Source organism: Orcinus orca, chromosome 5 (assembly GCF_937001465.1).
Source record: "Orcinus orca chromosome 5, mOrcOrc1.1, whole genome shotgun sequence".
NCBI classification, from domain to species: domain Eukaryota; kingdom Metazoa; phylum Chordata; class Mammalia; order Artiodactyla; family Delphinidae; genus Orcinus; species Orcinus orca.
The window spans coordinates 119,838,067-119,862,748 of NC_064563.1; the positions used below are offsets into that span (position 1 = coordinate 119,838,067).

The following is a 24,682-nucleotide window of genomic DNA, read 5'->3' on the forward strand; positions in this document are numbered from 1 at the left end:
TTCAGCCTTGGAAACTATAGGAAGTGAACAGACTGTGGACTCCACTGGATCTAGTTAATCAACTCAACAAATATGTGCCAGATATTATACTAGTTACTGAGCTATAGTAGCGAACAAGAAAGCCAAGGTCCCTGGACTTTTAGGGCTTGAATTCTAGAGAGGAAGTCAGGGTCAGAAATCCAACTAAACATAGAGAAGAAATCATTACAAGATGTGTTCACATGAAAAATCAAACACAGAACTGTATACCCAACAAGGGTTTTGGGGAAACATCAGATATTTACTTTAAACACTCTTTCAGGTAACAATATTTAAGCTTAGACCTGAGAATAAGAGCTAGCTTTGCATACAGTGGGACAGTCTTTCAGGAAAAGAAACCAGAATATTTAAGGGCCCTGATATAAGGACAATCTTGACATGTGGAAGGAATGAAAAATATGAATCTGGTTTAAGTGAAGCAAGAAGAAAGACTGATGAGATGTGACTAAAAGATATGACGTGAGGGCTTCCCTGGTGGTGCAGTGGTTGAGAGTCCACCTGCCGATGCAGGGGACACGGGTTCGTGCCCCGGTCCGGGAAGATCCCACATGCCACGGAGCAGCTGGACCCGTGAGCCATGGCCGCTGAGCCTGTGCATCCGAAGCCTGTGCTCCACAACGGGAGAGGCCACAACAGTGAGAGGCCTGCGTACCGCAAAGAAAAAAAAAGATATGATGTGAGATTATACAGGGCTTTATTGGTAATGGCAAAGAATGTAGGCGTTATAACAAGTACACTGAAAAAGTAGGGAGAGCCATGAACTGACAGACATTTTAAGAGATCAGTTTTGTTTCTATGTATGAAATATAGTAGAATAATGACGAGGACAGGATAATAGAGTAGGTAAGAAAAGATCTGGATCTGGCTTCACTGGACATTAGAAAAAAATAAGTGGAAAAATTCTAGATACATTTGGAACCAACGTATTTTTTAAATGAACACTGGATTGGATATCATAGGAATATAGAGGGGGGACACAAAAATGACCCATAAGTTCATGGCTTAATTATCCAAATGGTTGGTGGTGACATTTACCAGGATATGTTTCTTCTGAATTATCCATGTGCTATTGTCAAGCGAGGCATGGACTCTCAGAAGAAAGGTCTGGGCCAGACTCTACAACTAGAAATCACTAGCTCTTAAGTATAGAAAGGGTGTTTAGTGCTTAGGGAGGGTGTGTGTAGAGAGAGAAGAGTGATTAGGATGGAGCCCAAAGAAAAATCAATATTTAAATGCTAGATGGGGGAATAGAATTAAAAAATTGTCCTATTAATAGTGGAGAAATTGAGCTCAGGATCTTTGCAAGAGAGTGCTAAAGATGAACCATAACACCTAAAATTAAAAATGTGGGAACTGAAGACAGGGGAGTAGTGATGGATTGCGAGGGAATGGCAAAAGCTGTGGCCTAGGGTGAGTGTCAGGGAAGATGAAGAATTGTAGAAATGATGATACGTGGGCAAATGAGCCAGGAGGGGAATGACGTCCAGAAGGTGGGATATTTGCCATCAAGATCTTGGTGGTACATTTACTGTTAACGATCTCAGATTTGACCACGAGAGGGGTAACTGAAGTGGAAGGGAAAACAAGCAATGGAGATAAGGATGTCAAGAAACAGAGAAAACATAGGATTTTGATGGTCCTTCCTTGTGGATGTTGAAGTCACTGAAAATGACAAGATGATCTGGCTGAAGACGATTTAAGCGAGGATCTAAAGCCTTACATAAATGACAAGAGTGACCAGGAGGTCTGCTGATGTCAACAATACAAAAAGAACATGGCTACTATTTCCAAAGTGTTTGCATTTCAAAAGAAGAGTATGATTTGCAAGGGGGAGATAAAATAGCAATCTGGAAGTTGTAATAGAGAGCAAGAATAACTTCTGGTTGAAAGGTATGTGGAGGATGAGAAAAAGACAAGTTTCAATTTACGGAGACTACAGAAAAGTCTTCTTTGGCATCAACCAAGTTTCATTTTAAGAGAATTAAAAAGGCAAATAGCAACAGTCATTTTTACCGTTTTCAGTAGCTTAGTAAATAGTACTATATAAAATGAAGACTTAACACAAAAGTATAGCAAAATTCCAAAGGCACAGAATCCTCTTCAAAATCTCCCAAACCATATAATTCTTTATTCTTCCAAACTTCTCCTGGTACTACAAAATTTGCTTCTTCTTATTCAATGAACAGTATTAGTCCATTAAAATACACACACACACTCAAGTGTGCATACATGTCTTATCCATCTGTAGATCATTTTTGAAGCTATATTCAAAGTAAAGGGACTTCCCTGGTGGCACAGTGGTTAAGAATCGGCCTGCCAATGCAGGGGACACAGGTTCGATTCCTAGTCCAGGAAGATCCCACATGCTGCGGAGCACAACTACTGAGCCTGCGCTCTAGAGCCCATGCACCACAACTACTGAAGCCCGTGCGCCTAGAGCCCGTGCTCTGCAACACGAGAAGCCACCACAATGAGAAGCCCGCGCACCGGCATGAAGAGTAGCCTCTGCTCACCGCAACTACAGAAAACCCACACGCAGCAACAAAGACCCAACGCAGCCAAAAATAAATAAATAAATAAAAATAAACAAAGTAAATAAATCATTCCATAACCTACAAGCATGGAGATTTTGAGAAACTGGAACTTGTCTTTTATAAAAGAAGTTAGACTTGAGTACAAGAAGAAAGATAAAGAGCCCAACTTTGGAAGCTGACTCAGCTTAGTCATCCCTGTGCCACTGGCATGGCATCAAGAAGTAACACGGGGCTCTCAGAGCCTTTTAAAGGAAGTGGAAGTCACCTATCTAAGGGATTCAACTCTAGATTACCTGGCCAAGATACAGCATCTGGGTGAGAGTTCACTGACTCAAATTTTGTTAAGATGAAGCAGATACTTGTTAAAATAAGAGATCTATTTAGGGAGACATAGGCGGGCATAGGTTTTGTACTACTGGATAAGTGTATACTTGCTTTCTACAAAAATAGGTTGCTGTTTTTTCCTAGACAGAGCTAACTTACCAAAAAAAACACATGAAATTAGCAAAAAGCTATGCTATATATGGTATATATATTTACATACTTTATATACCATAAATGTATAATCATATGATATGTATATATATATCATACATAAAATACACACATACACGTGTGTGTGTATTGGAATTTGCTGTAGATCTTCGGCAAAGATCATTACACTATCTTCTTTTAACTACAGACTGCAAACAAGGCAAACAAATATATAGCATTTTATTTCAGGGCAAGTTACAATAAGTGGAAAAATTAGAAGATGTAAATCAATGTAGTATGCCCTTTGCTTTCTATAATTTTGAGTTTCTACAGTTTGAAAGTCTGAGTATTTGATTTCTGTTATACGTAGCCATCTTGGCATTTGGGAAACTCCACAAGACACTTTGTTCATGTGGATTTGGAAAAGGGAAGAGAAAAACAATACTTTGTTTTGCTCTGTATTCTATGTGCAACATACATTTTGTTCTACCTGCTAGTGTTAGCTTGTGATTACCCATGACTCTGTGGAAGGGGTAGTCTGATGAGCAACAGTCTTAAAGTTAAGAAACCTGGCAGGCTATTAATTGTGTAAATGACCTTGCAACAGTTATTTCATCAAATATTAATTCTCTTTAGCAGTAAACTGAAGGGGATGAATTTGTCCCACAGGTTACATTTATATTGATTTCAATAGACTTATCCTGCTAAACAGTAAATTTAATAATGCAGAACGTCTTCTAAACTTCACTATTCCACAAGACTCCTATTTTCTTTCCCAACTTCAGGAAACGCAGAGGAGTAAAAATGGATGCCCTTCTAATGCAGGGGGAAATACCTGAACCAATAAAGTTATGTATAATTCACTATTTAAACATATGAAAATCAAGCAGTTCCATAAAGTTATAAGCTCATTAGAGGGCCTTGATATGGAATGTGGAAAGAAGGTGATCCTCTCTTTTCATTCCTATCTTCCAGGTGCCTCCAATGCCCTAAAGTTTTCTTTACACTCAAAAATTAGAATCTTACCTGCGAGAGCTTACACAAATGAGAAATCAGGATAATTTCTCAATAAAAGTGCTAGAGAATAATAAACGCATTTCTGGTCAAAGCACTAGGATTCTGGAAATAACCATTTTCCTAATGAGGCACAGGAATTGTGACCATAAAAAGTTAGTGTATAATAACTGCCAAGTTCAATTCAGCTTCATTTTAAGGGCCTTCTACTATTAGGGCCAAGTATAATGACTCAGATTAATGAATTTAAAAATTGCTTTAAAATGTTTGATGGAGACCTTTGAAGTCATGATCTGAGATTTATCACTGTTACTTTTATTGAATTCAATTTGCTGCCAAGATTTAATCAGATTATTCGGATACCTGAAACTGTAGAACATACGATTCCTTATAAACACCTTAAAAACTTTGAAATGGCTCAAACCTAGAAGATGTGCTTTTTCGTAGTAATGCACTAGAGTGAATGTACTTTAACAGTGGTTTAGAGAGGGTTTTAGCAAAGGAGACTTGGGAAATTAGGGAACAATTTTTTTTAAAAATCTTCCAGAGGGAGTTAAGTTACTGAAAACTAATTTCAATTTATGAATCCGATAGCATTAATCAGAAAACAAAAAGTAATTGTAAAACTCTATGGAAAGTAATTTTTGTTATAAAGTTGTATTAATAATTTCAACCAGATACCTTCCATATTATAGGAGTATTTTACGAATTTAACTTCTTGGCTATCAAAGCCTCTATTCCCTGGATGAACTCCACACAGACTTAATGATCAACACATGTCAGATTTGTTCTCCGGTTTCCTATGAGCAGTTTACAAAAGATTTAAAAAAACACAAAAAACATCAAACCCAAAGGTACACTATATTTGAAAACTTTCATCAAAAGGAAAGTTCTTTGAGTTTTAAGAAAATATGACTAGTTTACTGACCAATTATCTAGTTAGAGATCTTGAATGAAATCAACCTTTCATAATGTTATTTGCTTTTAATACTGTTGCTCTGGAGAAATGTCAAGTGTCACCAATTTTTCAACTTTGCTCCTCCACAAAAGTTTCCCTATCACTATTGTCACACTTTTCATCTGTTTCCACTAGACTATGTCTGCATTACTTAACATAATGTCCCATACATAAATGGTTGGTGATATATTACTAGAAAGGATAACAGAAATTGGATTACCAACAGCATATCCTAGTGCCTAATATTCTGGTCTTCAATTCAAATAACTCAAGTTGCTTTCACAACTCTAACCATCTTTGGGAGTACTGGTCCAATGGTCCTGAATCGTGGCACTCCTAAATTAAAATTATTAGTAATAGTGCCAGAAAGATTATGGGTTATCAAATACAATCTTTGATACAACATCTATGCCTCATAAAATTGGACAACACTTCTATGACTTTATTAGTCTTCAAATGACACCCCTTTTTAACCCTACATAGTGTTTGTATATATCATCTTTCATAAATAGTTCATCTCTACAGTTCTCATTATTCTGATATGAAGGACTTAAGAAAATTAATTTTCATTTATTTCCTTGAATGTCCAACTCAATTCAATACACCATCTACAGCCAAAAAAAAAAAAAAATGTGATTTCTAGTTTCGTATTCCTGCTGGAACCACAAACTCAGTGGTTTAAAATGACAACACAAATTTATTTTCGTAAAGTTCTGGTGGTCAGAGTCCAAAATGGGTCTCACTGGGCTAAAACCAAATCATTCTCAGGACTATATGTTTTTGTTGTTATTGTTCTTCTGGAGGCTCTAGGGGAGAATCATTCTAAAGGTCAAGTGTATTCCTTGGATGCCAACCCCTGCCTCCATGTACAAAGCTGATCACTCCAACCTCTGCTTCAGAGAGTCTGTCTCCTTCTATGGTCTTCTATGGTCTATCTCCTTCTATGGTCTCCTTCTATGGTCTTTCAGCCTGACTCTCATGAGATCCCTTGTGCTTACATTAGCCCACACAGATAAATCAGGATCATCTCCCCATTTTAAGGTCAGATTATTAGAACTTTCCATTAATTCCATCTGCAACCCTAACTCCTCCTTGCCATGTAACATAACTTATTCACAGGTTCTGGGTATTAGAATGTGTACATCTTTGGAAGGCTATTATTCTACCCACCACACTAAAAAATTAGGGCAAGATAAAATTATGTATAATGCACTACTAAGTCTGGCGACGAAATAATACATTTTATGAAGATCTCTATCACAAACTATTTTTAAATGTTTTAGCTTGTAGATTATTGATTAAAGTTTTGGCATATTCTAGAAAAAAAAATCTCATGTCCTTGATGTTAACTCATTTCACACAGCAGATGGTCTTTTTAAAATAAAAAAGGAATATTCAAGGCTACCTGGACAATAGAAAAGGAACTATAGTTGCTATGCCTCAAGAGGCCTGATTTCTGTAGGTTATGCCCGTCAGTACGCACACATGCCAAATTCCTTCCTGTCGGGATGCTATTTCCTCAAGCTTACCAAATGCCTTCACTCTCATCACTATTTACATTGAGTCTTTTTCAGGCTTACCTTCATTCGTTTCTTTTCCTCAGCTTCTCCTTATTTGTCTCCTCTGAACTCGATTTTATTTCTTATGTATTCCACGTGCTCACACACTTGATTATACTCTGCTTTACAACATTCTCTAGTTTTATGCACAAAATTTTTTCCCCACAGAAGCTGCTTCCTCTGCAGGACTTACCACCTTAGTACACAGTGGTAATATCACTGGATTAGGCTCTGTCTCCAGCCTAGAACTTAGTATTTTCTGATTTCTACTCTAAATTAAACTTCACAGTTAAGCAAAGCCCCATTTGAGGGAATAGTAGGGTTTCTGCCCCTAAAAGTCTGTAATGTGCAGAAGCGTATTTGGGAACGTAATTGACTTTTATGTACAGAAGCCAGATGCGTTTCATGCCTATGCGTGCTTAGGGAAGCAAGTTCATCTCATATATCACAATAAGCATCTGTTCCACTAAATTCCACTGCCGGATACTCCTCACGCTTAGGCAGCAAAACACTTAAGGAAATAAGAGCTCTTTCCAATAAAAAGGTATGTCAGAAAGCTTTGTTTAAAAAACAAGAATCTTCCTTTATCAGTTAAGCCCAGAGGACAAAATATTAAACACAATAACAAATCATTACTGAAATATAGTTTCTGATAAAGCATTTTGGCCCTTACTCTCTATAAAATTTATAGAAAATGATATGTGAGTGTATATTTGAAAGGCTGCTTTCAACAACAAAGGGTGTATTCTGACGTTTGAACATACCTTTGAAAATGCAGAAGTTTAAAAGAAGAGAAAAACTATATGAATATGAACCTGCAAATAGTTTCCTACATATATTTATAACATGAATAAATTCATACTATAATGTTCAAATATTACAAATATCTCCATATAAATGATTTTCTCTATTGTTTTCTGCATTTTGTTTGTGAACAACAGAAGTTCTAATACATTTACAGTTCATATGAGGCTCTTGATGCTTCCTGCCAATGCACCTTGCCTTTTTTTCTACTGGACTACTAATCTTTTCTTACTGATTTGTTGGAACTATTTATATGTCAAATAAATTGCAATTAATTTTTCCTGATTTGGCATTTGCTTTCTATACCTACTTATAGTGTCTTTTGAAATATAAAAGTTTTCTATTTTAACAAAGTCCAATTCATCAATCTGTTCCTTATTGTTTCTGTCATTGGTCGGGGCTGTACTTAGGAAAGTAAATTTTCCCCTAATATTATAAATGATATTTGCTTCTAGGGTTTTTTCTTTATATTTTGAAGAGTTTACTTGACAATTACCCTGGAAGTAATTTTTGTGAATGGTTCATTATACCTTTTTGCGACTAAGAAACACATATAGCTAATTACTTCAACACTGTTTTATGATTTTTTTAAAATAATTTCCCAGCAATATGAAAGACTGCCTTTATCATATATAGCATTTTACATTTATTGAATCACTTAAGTTCAAGCATAACAGACTTACTTCTCTGCCACTATTCCCCAAGGGATGGATGGAGGAACTGCTTTCTTGTAATTTAAGTGGGTGACATAACATGGTTTAAATAACATCTGAACTACACAGAAACTTTAATTCCTGGCTCTGAACTGTGTTTCAGCTTGACCACTCTTTTGTCCTGCACATTTGCTTTTAAGGGTAGGACCTTAATTTTGTTTATGGCTATATTTCCACTACTTAAATTTGTGCTGGGTACTGAATAGGTGCTCAAAAACATTTGTTTAATGGTTACACTGATAGATATCTGATTTTTCATTGCTACCACGCAGTAAATGTTTTTTTTTAATTAATTAGTTTATTTATTTGTTTTTGGCTGCGTTGGGTCTTTGTTGCTGCGTGCAGGCTTTCTTTTAGTTGCGGCGCGTGGGCTTCTCACTGTGGTGGTTTCTCTTGTTGTGGAGCACGGGCTCTAGGTGCGTGGGCTTCAGTAGTTGTGGCACACAGGCTTCAGTTGTTGTGGCACGTGGACTCAGTGGCTTGCGGGCTCTAGAGCACAGGCTCAGCAGTTGTGGCACACAGGCTTAGTTGCTCCGCAGCATGTGGGGATCTTCCCAGACCAGGGCTCGAACCTGTGTCTCCTGCATTGGCAGGTGGATCCTTAACCACTGTACCACCAGGGAAGCCCCACAGTAAACAATTTTAACTGGCTTTTCTCTGTCAAGGATAAAACATTCATTCACACAGTTTTGCACACGCACACTTTATAGTGGCACACTGCTTTCAAAATATCCACAAGGATTATATGATATTTGTTGATCTCAGAGGTCTAATCACAAAGAAAACCATAAATCTGAGGCAAAAAGAATATGAAAGATCAAATTACCAAATAAAAATTTCTCCTTGTTTTCTTTAGTTCGTTGCTAAAAAAAAAGTGAGAAAAGTAATAGAAATAAAAATGAAAGTGTACAATATGCGTGTATATCACATATGCTCATTTTCATGATGCATTATATACAGATGAGTATGAATATATGTGCTAAATAATATACCACCTTTTTTGCGTTTATAATACACACATATATGTATACACATATAAAACAAATACAAATGATTTATATAATAATTTCAGTTCTATTCATTTTCTCAGCTAAAAAACAAAGAGAATTTAAAACAAAATGAATTATTCATTTGCAAGTGTTTTTAACCATTATTTCCCATCTTATGTCCACTTTTATGGCTCCTTATATTGCCATTTTGTGACCATTATGCCACAATTTATATATATTTGAAACAGTCACCTTAAGAAATCCACCCTTTGGCTAAGATCTCCAAGATTGATTTTGTGTACAAACACACACTCGACAAAGAAAGGTCAATTGTAAAAATATACACACATAACAAAAAGATTTAGCAAAAAATCCGAGTAAAATTATCTGTACATTTTTTCTGTCAATAAAATTAACATAGTAGATTTCTTGGTAGTAAACATGTTTCCATTCTGCTTGCTTCCATCTAAACTGCCACACTGGTCATCTGATACTTCACCACAGTAAATACAGAATGACCCCAAAAATAAAAAATAAATCAGTGAGTTCCAAGAATATATTTTTTTTACAGCTCAAATAATTTAAAGTTGTCAGTCAGTATGATACAGCAAGGTGAAAAAGGATGAAAACTGAAGTTCTCAAGGCCAGTGAATAATAATGACGATGCTGTATTCCATGCATCCATCACCATTACCACAAAACTTTGATAACTGTATTGCCAAATATTTCACATACAGCCTTAATGGTGATTAACAGATGTGCCGTAGTACTGAAACTGAGACTCTGTAGATAAGTGATATCCAAAAGCACTTTGAAAATTTATTTCTATATCTGGAAATACTGCTTGTCAATATTACCTATGCAAATCTTGATTTTATTTACCTAATATTTAGTAAATACAGTCTTACTGAACGATTTTCAGATTTGCCAAATGGTAGCATGTGAAATTACTGTGTGATTTTATAAGAGAGATCTAAAACAAATCTAATTATAAAAATGTTCCAGTAGTGGCAACAAAAGTACCTTGCAATGTTGTTATTTTCTCCCTAATCCTCAGCAGCACCACCCATTCTTCTCTTTAGAGAACTGACGTATAATCTAAATCAAGTTCTGCACACATGCCCTCAGCAAGGGCCCTCTCATCTTGCCTTCCTATGAGAAGGCAGTTTAAGAGGCCCTGTACATAGGGATTCTAGGGCCACCACTGAAAAGCACATACTTGTTGCAAGTATTTAAATGCCTCACTTTGCAAATTTAGAGCTCACAGTACTGAAAAAAATGAATCCAATTTAAAAACATTGTTTTATAGAACACTGCAAACTCTGTGAAATAAGTTACACAAGGATTAGATGACTCTTCATTCCAGCCTATCTGATCATGTTTTCTCCTGATTTTTTTCTCATAGCCACAACTAACAACAGATTCACTGTCACATTTCATTAATTGATTATTCCACAATAAATTATCTCAACAGCATTTCTGATGCCCCTGCTATTTTGCTTCTATATAACTCTGTACTTTTGAATGAGTCAGGTTTGTTTTGAAAAGCCCTGACTACTATTCTGGGAAAAGCCATCATTTCTTCTGTAAGCTTTATAATAGCAAACATCCATTAGGTCTGGTAATCAAACTGAAGAGAAAACTAATCATATTATTTTAATATCAATTAATAATAACATCATTTACCATCCTCAAATCTAGTGCTATGGATAAGTTGTCCACCCGAGACAGTTGGTTGCATGAGCAACACAAGGAAGGCAGCCAGCAGTCTTATACCCACAGCGAGACACGTCCACACACACTTGCTGCCACAGCCAAAGTAATGCCATATGTCCTCAGTGATGTGGGTGGACAAAAGTAACAGCTAGCCTGCTAAAGAGGGCCATATGTACAAGCAACCTATCACGCCATCCTCTTTACTTACGGTTGCTGAAAACTCAGCCGAAGTTCTTGCTTAGATAAATAGCATGGCTGGAGAAGATGCCTCCGCAGTAGTAGAAAAAGACCATTTATTGTACAACTACTATATCTCTGGGCATGGAAGCTAAAATATGCTTGTGCATTACTCTTCTTATTAAGACTTACTTAACCATCAGCAGAGTTCCTTAGTCAAATCTTGACTTCCCTCAATAATGCATTTGCATGTACATGCAAAAGGATAGATGTGCGGTCCCCTATCAAAAATGACCATTCATAATCATCCTTGTTTAACTCCATGTTATACAAACTTCTCTTTTATTTTTGCCTGGGTCTCCATAAAAATTCATTGTTTCTTTGACATTAAAAATATTAAAGACAGCGAAAAACACTTTAAAACTTAAGAGTATTTGAACTAGTTTCTGGAAAGCAAGGAGAGAGCTATAAGGCAAAACTGTATTCTACATACATTACCTTTTACAAAGTAAAAAATAAACATGGATTTTGGATGATTATAATAGCTTTGTGTCTAAACAAGGGTTTCCTTTGGAGTTTCCACAACTGCAAAGACCATTCAGCTATTGTACTGATAATACAATTTATAGTTTTAAGGTCATTCTTAATACTGTGATCAGATAATTTATTTTTCTTTTAATGGCTTCTTTTGACAAATGAGGGAGCTTTTAGAAAGGACAATGCTCCCTGCACAACAACCAGTAAAGCATGTCACATCCATTTACACATAATTTTAAGAAAAATGAAAGACAAATTTGTGAGGCAGCAAGAATTCATTTGCATTAAATTAATGTGAACAGGCCATTTCAAGTTCCCTTTGGCAACAATGGTAGGGGGGAAAAATAAATCCATCTCATGCAACAGTCCTCTTCTGGGTTACAGAAAAGATTTGAAAGCTAACATGACCATCATTAAATTTCTCCTGGAAGTCTACAATTAGTATATATAACTCATGAGGTAAACTATTCACACGCACATTTAGGAAGAGCACCAATTATTATGGAACCACTGTCCGACATCCCCTTGAAAATTATGTCCTGCCAAGTTTTAAAAGAGAACCAAGCTTTCCACGGATTCTTTTATGGATTTGGCTTTGTACACAAGAGCTAAACGTCATATAAGTAAGAACCATCATAGACACTGCCCTATGTAATTTAAACCTAAGTAATCCAGATGTTGCCCTTGATAGACTATGGATTTAATTAATAGTTTTGACCCTAGAAGTGCAAATAATTCCACCTACATTTTACTAACACTAGATTTAATAATTTAAACGGTGTTTAATTGATTAGCATCTTTGTTAGGAAAAGTCTCCATCAATATCTCCTAAAGGATTTTTAAAAAATCCCAAATGCACATTGCTTTTTCCATGGGGAAGCAAGAACATGATTTTCAGGGTCTCAGAGCACAAAAATACTATTCCCATTTGTGGTTGCTGGATAATAGCCTCCCAAAGCTGTTCTTCTCCTAATCCCCAGACTCTGTGAATGTATTATCTTACATAATCAAAGAGAATGTGCAGATGTGACTGAGTTAAGTACACTGAGATGGGAAAATTATCCTGGATCATCAGGTGATCCCAACGTAATCACAAGAGTTCTTGCAAGAGGGATGGAAGAGAATTCAGAGTTGAGAGGAAGATGCAATGTAGAGACAGAAACAAAAATAGGAGAAATGCACCTTGAAAATGCAGGAAGGGGCCATAAACCAATGAATTCAGATGGCCACTAGAAGCAGAAAAAGGCAAGAAAAGGAATTCTCCCTTCGAAGCCTCCAGAACAAACCAGCCCTGTAGACATCTTGACTTCAGCCCAGTGCAACTGATTTTGGAACTCTGACCTCCAAACTATAAGACCATAAATTTGTGCTGTTTTAAGTCATTAAGTTTGTGGTAATTTCTTAGATCAGCAGTAGGAAACTAATACACCAGTATAATAAGCAAAGGAACGAAAATGAAAGAGTGATGAATTTGAGAGATCCTGGAAAAAAATGGGGTATTAAACTCAGTAACAGGATTTATCTTGGTAACTGTATTATATATTACTTGTCTATATGAGCCACATTATTGATATCATTATCATGACCATACAGTCAATATGAATACACCAGTATGTCTAACTTAGAGATTAAATTTTTCTGTTTCAGCCTTTTTTTAATCCCATACAGAAAGCCTTGAGCAACGCTATATCTGATGAAGCTAGTATCTTCACTTAAGAATCTTCCTATTTAGCAGATAAGTTACATCCAAAATTAAATCCTATTAAGCCAGTCTGGGAACAATACCTAGAAGATTCAAACATTACTTTCCAAGAACACCACCTACGCGTGAGTGTGTGATGTTACCTCTGGCAACAGAATCAAAGTTAATTTGAGAGATTTTCAGAGCAATATTAGAAACATTGTGTGCATTTTTTCCTCTTGTTAAAAACAAATCATTGCCCAACTCTCCATTATACTTATGTTAATAGGATGAAGTCCACACATGAATTTTGCTACCACAAATAGAAAACCACTTAAACAGAAAAATCTCACTTATTGCTGAAAGAATGACAGTACAAAACTGTCAAGGGTGGGAAGGAGTAAATGCTGTATGGGATAAGTATTTCCCTTTTCTTATCAAAACTGGTCCCGAGACCTAGCATGCTTCTCTTCAAAAGCTTAAGCACAGTAAAAGTTATAAAAATACTTTCTTCAACTCTTCTAGAGCTTAATGATTACAGAACATCAGAAGAGAAGCAGGAGATGGGAATGTCTTGTACAAGATTGACAAGGAGTTTGAAAAGAGAAATATGAAGCTGGAAAATATGTAGAATATCTCCACAGCAATATGTGAACGGGCAGGAAAAATACTTACTGAATGTCTACCACGTGCTAAGTCTCTTACATAAATGATTTTATTGAATCTCTTTAATATACTAATGAAAACTCTACAAAACAGGCATTTTATTCAGTTTATAGATAAAGAAAGGAGAGTACAGAAAGGAAACTTGATCAATGTCACATAACTAATAAAAGGCAGAACTAGGGTAAATATCACGGCATTAATAAAACTGGCAGCCTCAGCCTAATTGGACCTGGAACTACACTAAGAAGCAAAACGTGAACAAAGAATCTATAAGTTAGATACTATTTATCTCCCTGCTTCATAGAAGAAGCAACTGAGGGGAAGAGAGGCTACATCATCTGTTTCAAGCTCACACAGCTAGCAAGAGACGATTTCAAATCCAGGTGCGTAAGACATTTTATTACTCCAAGATACATATGCATTATTTCCAGGATTAGCTGAGATAATTCTTGCTAACCCTAAGTGAATGTCTGACACTTGATAAGTGTGTTATAATTTAACCTTATTATTATTTAGTACGGGAATTATTAAACTACTTCATTTGTCTTCTGCAATTTCACTGCTCGTTCATATCACAGTTCTCCAAGAAAAACTAAGTTCAACATATGTATCCTTTTTGGTTGCAAATTTTGGAGCTCAAGTAATAAATGGCACATCACACTAAACTGCTAGTTTAGTTCAGAATTTTAAAAAAGGAAATTCTTCACTCGGTAAAAAAACAATTGGGTTGTTCCTTCCCATACCTTCAGTACAGCTCATTAATTGTATATCTGTATAAAAAAGCATAATTTTCTATAATTCTTCCTATGCTTAAATAATACATTTAAAGATTTGATTCAACAAATCAGAATAACCCATGAATTATACATGACAAAAATTTTTGTTCAGTGACTTCTTTTTCTTTGCTATAATGCTGCCCATTTTCAGAATTAAAAACTTGCGTTAAAGTCAACATCCTAAGACCAATTTCTCCACCTTCTCTTATTAGTCGTGAATAAAAGATGTTTGTCCAAAGTTACCCTGACATTGAAACAACTGCAATGAATACTGTGGTTGCCAACCATGTCCATTGTTCATATGTCTCCATATTTTTCTGCATTACATGTCCCATAATATTCCCTTATGCCATCAGTGTCACCACAAAGGGCAATCAGGGATGAAGTTCACAATGAATGTATATATACTAAAATTTAAGATGTTCAATCATCTTCCTGGTATCTCATGCTTCATCTGAACTATTCATGTTAACATGAGCAACCAAGTGCTGAACATGGCCCTTACAGGAAAGCAAAATCCAAAATTCCATTCACACCACTGCAAATTTTTAACCAGTTTCTTGACCCAATGTGCATCACATATGTGAAATAAAGAATTCACTTTCATAAGTGAATGTTCATTATACTCCTATAACAAGATCTGTCCCTACTCTACCCACACCTCCTCAGCACTCACTATTCTCATGCATGTGGGTCAAACAATGTCAAGGATAGGCAGTGACTCTGCCCAAAGGCTTTCTTGCATCACCAGAGCTGTCTCAGCTTGTGCATATGGTTTTGCAGAAATTCTAGGGCATTAATGCCCCCCCAACACCATCCCTAGAGCAGCCCTTAATCAATGATGGGAAATTATGGAAAGAAACTACCCCATCCCCTCGACCCGTACATACTCTGCACTGTCTCCCATATTTCCCCAACAGGATCGAGTCCCATTGCTCATCTTATTTCCAACTCCCTATATTGCACAGAAACGACTAGAAGTTGACTAGGCATTTTACTGCAATGTGTATGCAAATCTCTCTTGATCAAGAATGTCTGTAGATAAATATTTCTGGGTAAACATGTACAATGGTTCTCATTCTTTCCTGAGGGATAAAATGATGTATCTCTTCTTATCCTCCTCTGTCCTCCCTTCCTTGCTCAGCTGTCTATCGGAAAAAATTGCAAAGGAAGAGAAATAAGGCCTTGATCAGCACTCTCAAGAGGACCCCTTCTCTCAGAAAGGTTAAAACTATGGGAAGCATCACACACACCCTGTTGAGCTGCTCTGTAGGTTCTGAGAGAAGAGGAGATGTTGAGATTTGAGAAAAATCATTTAAGCCATCCTTTTAGTGCCAGAACCTGAAGGGAACTGGTCAGATGGTCAGGAGTCATAGAACTTATTATCCAGATTCATTCAAGAACACCTGAGTGATGCGTATACATGGACTCCTGCAATCAGATGCATACCACACCTTTAGTTCCCAAATTCAGCGATTAATGCTATGTGTGTAACCTGGAGAAAGAATTTCAAAGTATATGAGACTCCAAGAAGTTCTCTGTCTAGTATTCACTGCTCCAGCTCATTTTCTTCTCATATGCCTACACTGTCTGCTGAGCGTGCACACACACACACACACACACACACACACACACACAACACCTCCTCGGGGCAGAAAATCGCAAACTGTCTTTGAAACTCAAATGGACTCTTCAAGGGCCAACGTACAGCAGAGTTTTACCACTTAGGCATGAAAAGGAAAAAGCTGAATCAAGGTTATAGGTTTTTTCACTCCCACAAGAGCTATAATGAGCTTCCTTTGAACCAGACTATATCAGACATTGAAGCACTCATGGTATATACAGCATGGGAAAATTTTTATGAATGTGGTCACATATTAAAATATAAAACCATTCAGTTCCTAACCCTCCTCTTCTCATGAATCCTATATTATACATACACTATCTGCCGTGTTCTCAAGGAATCTTAGAGACTGTTCATTGTCAAGCCTGGCAGTTTACTCTGAAAGCATGTTGTAGCTGTAGTTTCAAATACACACTAAGAAGTTTTAAAATGCATCTAAATGTGGACAGTCTTCTATCTGGATTATAAGCCATAAATTACTCCCAAGAACATCCTTAGTATAATATTGAGTTTGCCTTTCAATCTACTCTTATTAAGGAGGACACAACTGTTAGGAGTTAAGTAATTGTTTGAAGGTGAGGAGAGTATAACTCGGCACAATTATATTAAAGTATCTTCTATATAAAAAAGTGAAACTAGTCTGAATAAATAACCAGAAAAATAACGAGAAACATTTTAAGGTATTTCACATAAGTCATACTCATATATCACTATTACAATAGTCCCAACCAAAAGCAGCTGTGCATTTTTTGGGAAAAAGAACTGAATTTTAAGTTGAATAACTGAGTCTTAAATTCCTGATTTATAACATAATCATTATAGAAATTTAGGAAAATTAATCCCACTATGTCACAGTTTCTTCACCTGAAAAATGGAGCTAACATTACTGTTCTCTCTAAACTCTACAAGATATTAGAAATGGAATATACGTGAAGGAACCTGGCTTACAGCTGTAGACATCAAGAAAAATTTGTTAAACCCAGATTGATGTTAAATTAAAAGAAGAGCAGAGTAAAATATTATATTTTAATTACCAAAACTTGAGATGCATATGTCTCAATGTGAAAAACCAGTAAGCTCTCTTTCAAGTATAAAATGACACTGGGCCCTTGTAGAGAGTTTAGTAAATATCTGAAAGATATTTAAATTTCATCCACAAATTTGGGTTCTCATATTTACTTGCTAAATTTATAATTTGTATACTTCACTACTATTAAAATGCACAGTAGCCTATATGACTAATTGTATGCCCACCAATTCTACTAAAAAGTATCCAGCGAGGTCCATGGAGTAAGTACTGAATCCAAAAACAAAAATAGCTACCCCAACTACCTAAAAGCAAACATTTAGAACACTCTTGTGACCATGAGGATTATAAATTAGTGCTCCTAGTAAGAAAGTAACTTCTAAACCAAATAAACTCATAACACATTTTAGGGATTTTGCTGCTCACATACACACACACATATTAGATTTTTTAAAATGAAGCAAACGTGCAAAAAATTAAGAAGTTCTGTGGGAAGTGTTCTTAATTTCATACCCACAATTTCTTCATCAATCCCTTTCCCCAAAGTCCTTCCATGAAAATAAACTTGCTCTCCTCTTAATGTGAACTCATCGCTTTTCCCATTTATTTGCAGAATGAGAAATATATTACCTGTCAGTCCGACACTTAAAAGTTGTGCTGTTAAAGAAATCCAAAATGGTAATAACTTTGGAACAAAGGATGAAGAGGAGATGAGTGAATCAACATGGCTTTTAAGCTAAGTTGCCATCACACTTCATAGCCTGTCTAGACAGCCTTAAGTTCCCTGTCTTTTAAGAAGCTTACGGAGGGTACAGAGCAAAAGAACCTCCGGTTACTCGAGAGGTTTACCCTCTGGGAAAAATCAGGGAAAAAGAAATACCACTCCCCACTTAGAGGGCAAGGTTTCCCTGTCCCCTTGTGTACTCAGACTCCCTAACTCCACACCTCTGAAATGCTTTGACTTGGCTTAGAAAACTGGGCATGAGCTAAAAAGAAGGCAGACAGAAGGACAAAATGGGCTGCCAGGAAAACAAATGACTGTCTAGAAAGCTTACATATAACGCGTGCATTTGGGGACATTTTTTAAAGCCCAGTCACTTCAGGTGAATTCCTTCCAAATCCCCCCATCCTTGCCGTGAGGATCACAACCCCCCACCCCTCACTGCCTATCCTTTTACCCTCAGCCTGTGTGGCCAATGCCGAGACCAGAATGCCTGTGACTTTGTGAAATACTGCAAAGCCGCCAGCGCTTGAAAAGCGGCAAAACCTCAACAATTCCAAGCCTGTAGCTCTAGACCTTTCAGTACATCCCTCTGCTTAACTCACCTGGAGTCAGGTCTAGCCGGCAGCCTCCGCCCAGAGGAACTGGGAAGCAAGCCGGGAAGCTCAGCAGCGTTTGCCTGAATAACGAGGGCAGCGGAGCTGAGCACCTACCCCCGGACCTGCTGCTTTGGTTGCTCCCGGTTTTCTTCCACTCCCCACCGAGTCCTCCTTCCTTTTCTCTCTTCTTTCCTCCCCCGTCTGCCGCTACTGCACTCCCTCTTCCGAGCAGCGGCGCAGAAAGCGGAGTCCTCCCGCCTCCCTCCTCCAGACGCACGAGCTGTCCGTGGTGCTAATCAGGAGGCTCCCAGCTCCTCCCGGGCAGGCAGGCGGTGCGCAAGTCCCCCGCGCCTGACACTGCAATCCCAGGAGCAGAGCTGCAGATATGCCTTACGCGCCACCGGAGAAATGGGCTGGAGGAGGCGACCAGCTGCACCCCATAGCATCTAACATTCCCTTGTCGGTTTAAACGATCAATAACCTCAGACTTCTTCCTAAACATATCCAGTAATTCACATATGCCAAAAAGTAAATGAGTGGTTTGAGGACATATGTGTACTAGCATTATTCTTTGTACAGAGATAGTAACTTGGCTAGAGTCTGGGACTAAAAGTCCAAGGAGTGGTTATTTTGACCCATTTGGAGTGTGCTTGGGGATTTCTAACCCAAACTAGTAATCTACTAGTCATGACAACATAGATTCCTACAGAAAGGCAACCAATACTTATTAAATATCAGGCTCTTTATTTAATAACCTCATTTCCCTCCAAGTTAATCTTTACTACAATTCTGTGAAGCACTATAAGCAACTCTATTTTGTATTTTAAGAATTAGAGAGGTGTAATCTATCTGCTCAAGGAAGGTCACAGAGATTCAGGGAATTCCCTGATGGTCCAGTGGTTAGGGCTCAGGCCTGGGTTTGATCCACAAGTCACGTGGCATGGCCAAAAAAAAAAAAAACAGTCACAGAGATTCTAAGTTTCTGAGCCTAAATAATAACTGAAGTTTTATGTCCCACAATCCACACCTTGTGTACAATGTTTTGTAGCATCTTAGATGACATTGTGCAAACCAAAAAAGATAATAGAACTATCAACAAACACACACCAGGAGCCTGCTGAATTTCCAGAATCATGGTGAGACTTGTGAGCAGTCAAGTGCTCCAAGTAACAACAGTTCAGATGCATGCTAACCATGGGGATTACTTATGAAAGACCAACAGTCAGAATTAGGAAAGGCAAATAATATTCAGAATCTCTAGAATCAATTTTCAGTCACATGTGAGCTGAACTTCACACTTGGAAAAAAAAGGCCAGATTATTGGCTCTTCCAAGAAGCCTAAAATGGGTATACGCTTTTTGCAATGGAAGAAAGCGTAGTAAACCAACATACTTGTTTCGCATTAAGAGAATGCAATTACTAATTAATATTAAATTTTAAGAAAACTATCAGCAGTCATTCATTTCAGCTAAACTTATATGAAAAATTCATTATCCATTCAAGCTTCCAGCATATTAAATAGCATTGAAAATTAAATTTACTTAGACCTACAGAAATATAAATAGTTAATAAAGTAAATAATTCAATTGACTTCTTTACCAACATATCATTATGTATTCCTTCCTAAGGCAAAGGATAAGATTCCTCCTGTGGTATGAAATACTATAATATGGGTGTTATATTTTTCTTTGTAGAGATGGAAGGAAATATTAAGTAAAAGAAGTACAGTCAGATTTCCTGTAACCAAATTCATCCTGATTATTCATTCTATGCTCCACTACAGAAATTATTCAAAGTGGTCTTTATTTCTCCTTACTTTCAAGGCAATTCAGGAATAAAAAGATATGTTATTGGTTCACTGGAGGTGAGCAATTTTAAAGCACCTACATCAATGCCAATCGCTAATTAACTAATTAAGAGTAAATTATGCTTATAAACAATCAAAGGACTCTGGTCAAGGTATGACTAATTGTATTCTATTTTTTTTATATTACTAGTACACCTAATTGAAATGCAAAGATAATATGTACACTTACATTTTTCTCCTATCTAAAGTATTTATTTGGGCATAATGATATCATACCTATCCTTCGATACTCAGTGCACACGTACCCATAAATCTTTCTGATTTGTCTATCCAACGTAAGTACTTTCCCCCTTTGAACGTTAACAACACTCTACTTATTCATTCTTTGCGATGCTTACCCTCAACTTTTTATAGTTCTGTCCACATATAAGCAATCAGCATTGTTTAAATAAGAAAACTTTAAAAAAAATGGGTTGAATTGACAGAAGATTTAAGCTAAATATTCAGATACATGCAAAAGCCTCGGTATTTTTTTCTTAAGATCTTATGTGTGTATATTTCATCTGTTCAGGTAGACTGAAAGCTTCTAAAGGAGAGGGATTTTGCCTGCAAATTTTATGTTTTTCACACATTATCAATCTAAAGCCCTGGAGTTGAAAGCAAAGCATTTGATTAAACTTAATTTAATCATTCCTTAATTTATTCAAAAAATATGTACTTATACTAATTTTGTCTAAACCTTGCGTAAGATGTGGGATGTATCAATACAATGGGTGTTCAAACTTGATATGTCTTTGACCTCATGGAATTTACAGCGTAGCAATGAAGAGTAATGAACAAATAATAATAAATTTATACATTCTTGCTGAATAAATGAAAAGTCTATCTGAACTCCTTGGCCAAGGCCATAACATAAAAGCAAAAGAGGGCTTCCCTGGTGACGCAGTGGTCGAGAGTCCGCCTGCCGACGCAGGGGACACGGGTTCGTGCTCTGGTCCGGGAAGATCCCACATGCCGCGGAGCGGCTGGGCCCATGAGCCATGGCCGCTGAGCCTGCGCGTCCGGAGCCTGTGCTCCGCAATGGGAGAGGCCACAACAGTGAGAGGCCCCCTTACCGCAAAAAAAAAAAAAAAAAAGCAAAAGAGCTGCCTGCCTGAAAACACTAAAAGTAACTGCCAAGAGGGACTCTCTGTTGAAACAATACATCTCATTATGGAAATAACGAGAAAAATTAGTAACTGTGCAAATGACAGCATACACACATCTTTGTGGTTTCTGACCTTTTAGCTTCCTCAAAGGCAAGACCACAAACCTTTCAACACTGTGGACAGTATTAATCCTGGCACAGAGTATAACATTTTTTTCACATACTTTTTCCACAAACTTCATTCTGTTTTTCTCTAAAATGGTTTTAACTTTTAGCTGAATCTAATGGATTTTCTGGTGAAAATATTTTGCACTGAACAACTGTCTATGAGTCATTCTCATGCTCTAGCTCATTTATCTGATGCCTTTTTGCTTTTAGCTTACAAAGATAAAATTCCTTTTCTACTTTTATTTATTTATTTATTTTTGTGGTACGCAGGCCTCTCACTGTTGTGGCCTCTCCCATTGCGGAGCACAGGCTCCGGACGCGCAGGCTCAGCGGCCATGGCTCACGCGCCCAGCCGCTCTGCGGCATGTGGGATCTTCCCGGACCGGGGCACGAACCCATGTCCCCTGCCTCAGCAGGCAGACTCTCAACCACTGCGCCACCAGGGAAGCCCTTTTTCTACTTTTATTGATAACCATCACATAGTAACACACGCATCCACACTGGATGGGATTTGAACTTGCAAGTGTTTACTTTTAAATCAGAAAAAGGAAGTTAAAGGGAAATAGGGGAAAAGATGTTTGGAAGAATATCCAAGGGGCTATCACAGCAATTCAGATCAGAATATTTTGTTGGTAGTGGTGTTGTGTTTTCTTTTATTGAGGTACAATTGACATATAACATCATGTTAGTTTCATATATACAACACAATGATTCAATATTTATATTCATTGAATATATATTGTGTATATGTATGTAAGTGATCATCACCATAAGTCTAGTTAACATCCATCACCATACACATTTTTTCCTTGCAATGAAGAACTTTTTAACATTTACTCTTAGCAACTTTTCAATTATACAATACAGTATTATAAACTACAGTCACCATGCTATGCATTACATCTCTATGACTTATTGGTTTTATAACTGGAAGTTTGTACCTTTTGGCTCCCTTCACCCATTTTGCTTTTTGACCTTTTTCAAATATTAAAGAAAGGATTGACAGCCAGGCCCTAGGATGGCTAAGGCACCTCACACCTGATCATTTTTTATGACCAAAATTGTCTCCTAAAATGGCTTTAATTTTTAAAATGTCATAATTTTATTTGTGTATAGGTATTCATGACGTGGAGTTAGGGAAGGGAGTATAAACTAGTAAGCAGTTGGAAGAAAAAAAAATTTCACAAAAATCAAAAAGGTTCTGAAAGAGGAAAAGACAACCTACCTGGCATTTTTAAAAGCTCGTAGTTCATAATTCTATACATTGTCTATAGGCTTAAAGCATAGCATAAAAATAAAGATAGTAGATAAATCAGTGAAGAATGTCTACTGGATCTAACCCTTAAAGTTTCCCATACGTCTTTTTTTTCAATAAAAGAGACATGCATTTACACCTCAGAAAATAAAATGTATTTTTTTGGATAAAACACATAGGAGAAAGAGGAATATACTTCAATACCACAAAAGTGAGCTGTCCCTAGAACATAGCATGGCTTACCATCTTCTTCACTCACAGGCAAAAATTTTCACCGCTGGAGTCATGCCTTTGAATGTGGCGGGAGGTTGATACTAAAATCAAATTTATTTGGCAGAGGAGTAAATAAATCTTTAGGCTATTAAATCACTCACTAAAATTTAGTATGCATTTATATATTTATCAATTTACTTTATATGACAAAGACGTTTTACTTTATATGACAAAGACGTTCGAGAGTCTGCTATGCACAAGCAAATGTGGAGTCATCTTATAAAAAAGGTTACTTAGAGAAATGAGAGGCAAGCTGTGATGGGGAGAATGAAAAGGTGAGAGCAAAGGGGAATTCACAAAGAATCGGCAAGGAGTATTAGGATTTTAGAGGGGATAAACAAACTTGGCGAGGGCTGACATTTTAGAAACCTGAGTTAATTTAATGACTCTGATTCTCCGTTTCCTCATCTGTAAAATGAGGAAAATAATGATAATCACTTTCTAGCTCGTTGTGAGGATTAATTAATCTCCACAAATAAAACACACAGAATACTTTCTGATACATAGTATACACTAATCATTTGCTATTAGTATATGAAGAAACTGAGAACTTCCAGAAATAGTAAGATAAGGCAACTTAAAGGCAAGATATAAGGGAGCCTCAAAGTTCACTTCGACAATTGGCTGAGGGCTGCCTGGAAAAGACAGCCAAATTAATGTGACAAATAGATGCTGTTTTAGGATCATTCCCCCCTACTCTGACCTCCTCTAGCCCTTTGCTTAGATGTTTTATTGTACTTTTCAGCTTCTCTCTTGAATTATGGTTATTATGTAAAATCTTTCAGATTCCTATAAAAATAAGCTTGCAATGGGATTCTTAAGGAGCTCTGTCAAAGTCCTCTATCACCTACAGCAAGTAATCCAAAGGTAGTAACCCAATGTTTACTGAATGAATAAACATAGGAAGATTATCTGAATATTTCTCTTTGCTGATTTTTAGTCTGAATTATACCATTAGTGGTGAGAGACAAATGCTAAATGGTGAGGACATACAGATCAGTATTTTCACCTGTAATTTCATTTTATGTGAGAAACACATACTTCCACTTCTAAGGCAATCGTGACGTTCTACATATGGAGATTTGCTAATGCACAAAGTGTGGTCTGTCTGTGGACCAATAGCATCAGCATCCCCTGGAGCTTCTCGGAAACCACACCTACTGAACCAGGATTTGCATTTTGACAAGACCCAAATGATTCATATACGCATTTAAACATCAGAAGCACCGTTTTATAATTCCCTTCATTTCCAAATTGCATGGTCAAGGAAAGACTATATGATAATTGTGAAAATAATAATGGCAATATTAACAAAAATGTAACTAACACTTTGTAATCTTATAAACCTTATGATCTCCTTCTTCCAAACACTAAGTAGAGTCTTTTATATAATACTTGTTATAATTCTATGAAGTTGCCATTCA

General features: G+C 36.9%; 1 protein-coding gene across 7 annotated transcripts in view; it reads right to left on the reverse strand.

Moving 5' to 3' along the window:
* ROBO2 (roundabout guidance receptor 2) overlaps positions 1-18,902 on the reverse strand; it is a 1,654,833-nt gene extending 1,635,931 nt beyond the window's left edge. For 6 of the 7 annotated variants that reach the window (XM_049710548.1, XM_049710544.1, XM_049710546.1 and 3 more), the window contains exon 1: positions 18,615-18,829. The gene's annotated coding sequence lies outside the window, so the exon portion shown is untranslated. Of the gene's footprint in view, positions 1-18,614 lie in introns of all 7 variants that reach the window. The other variant, XM_049710547.1, reaches the window with a different exon arrangement.
* Between the last annotated feature and the right edge of the window lie 5,780 nt (positions 18,903-24,682).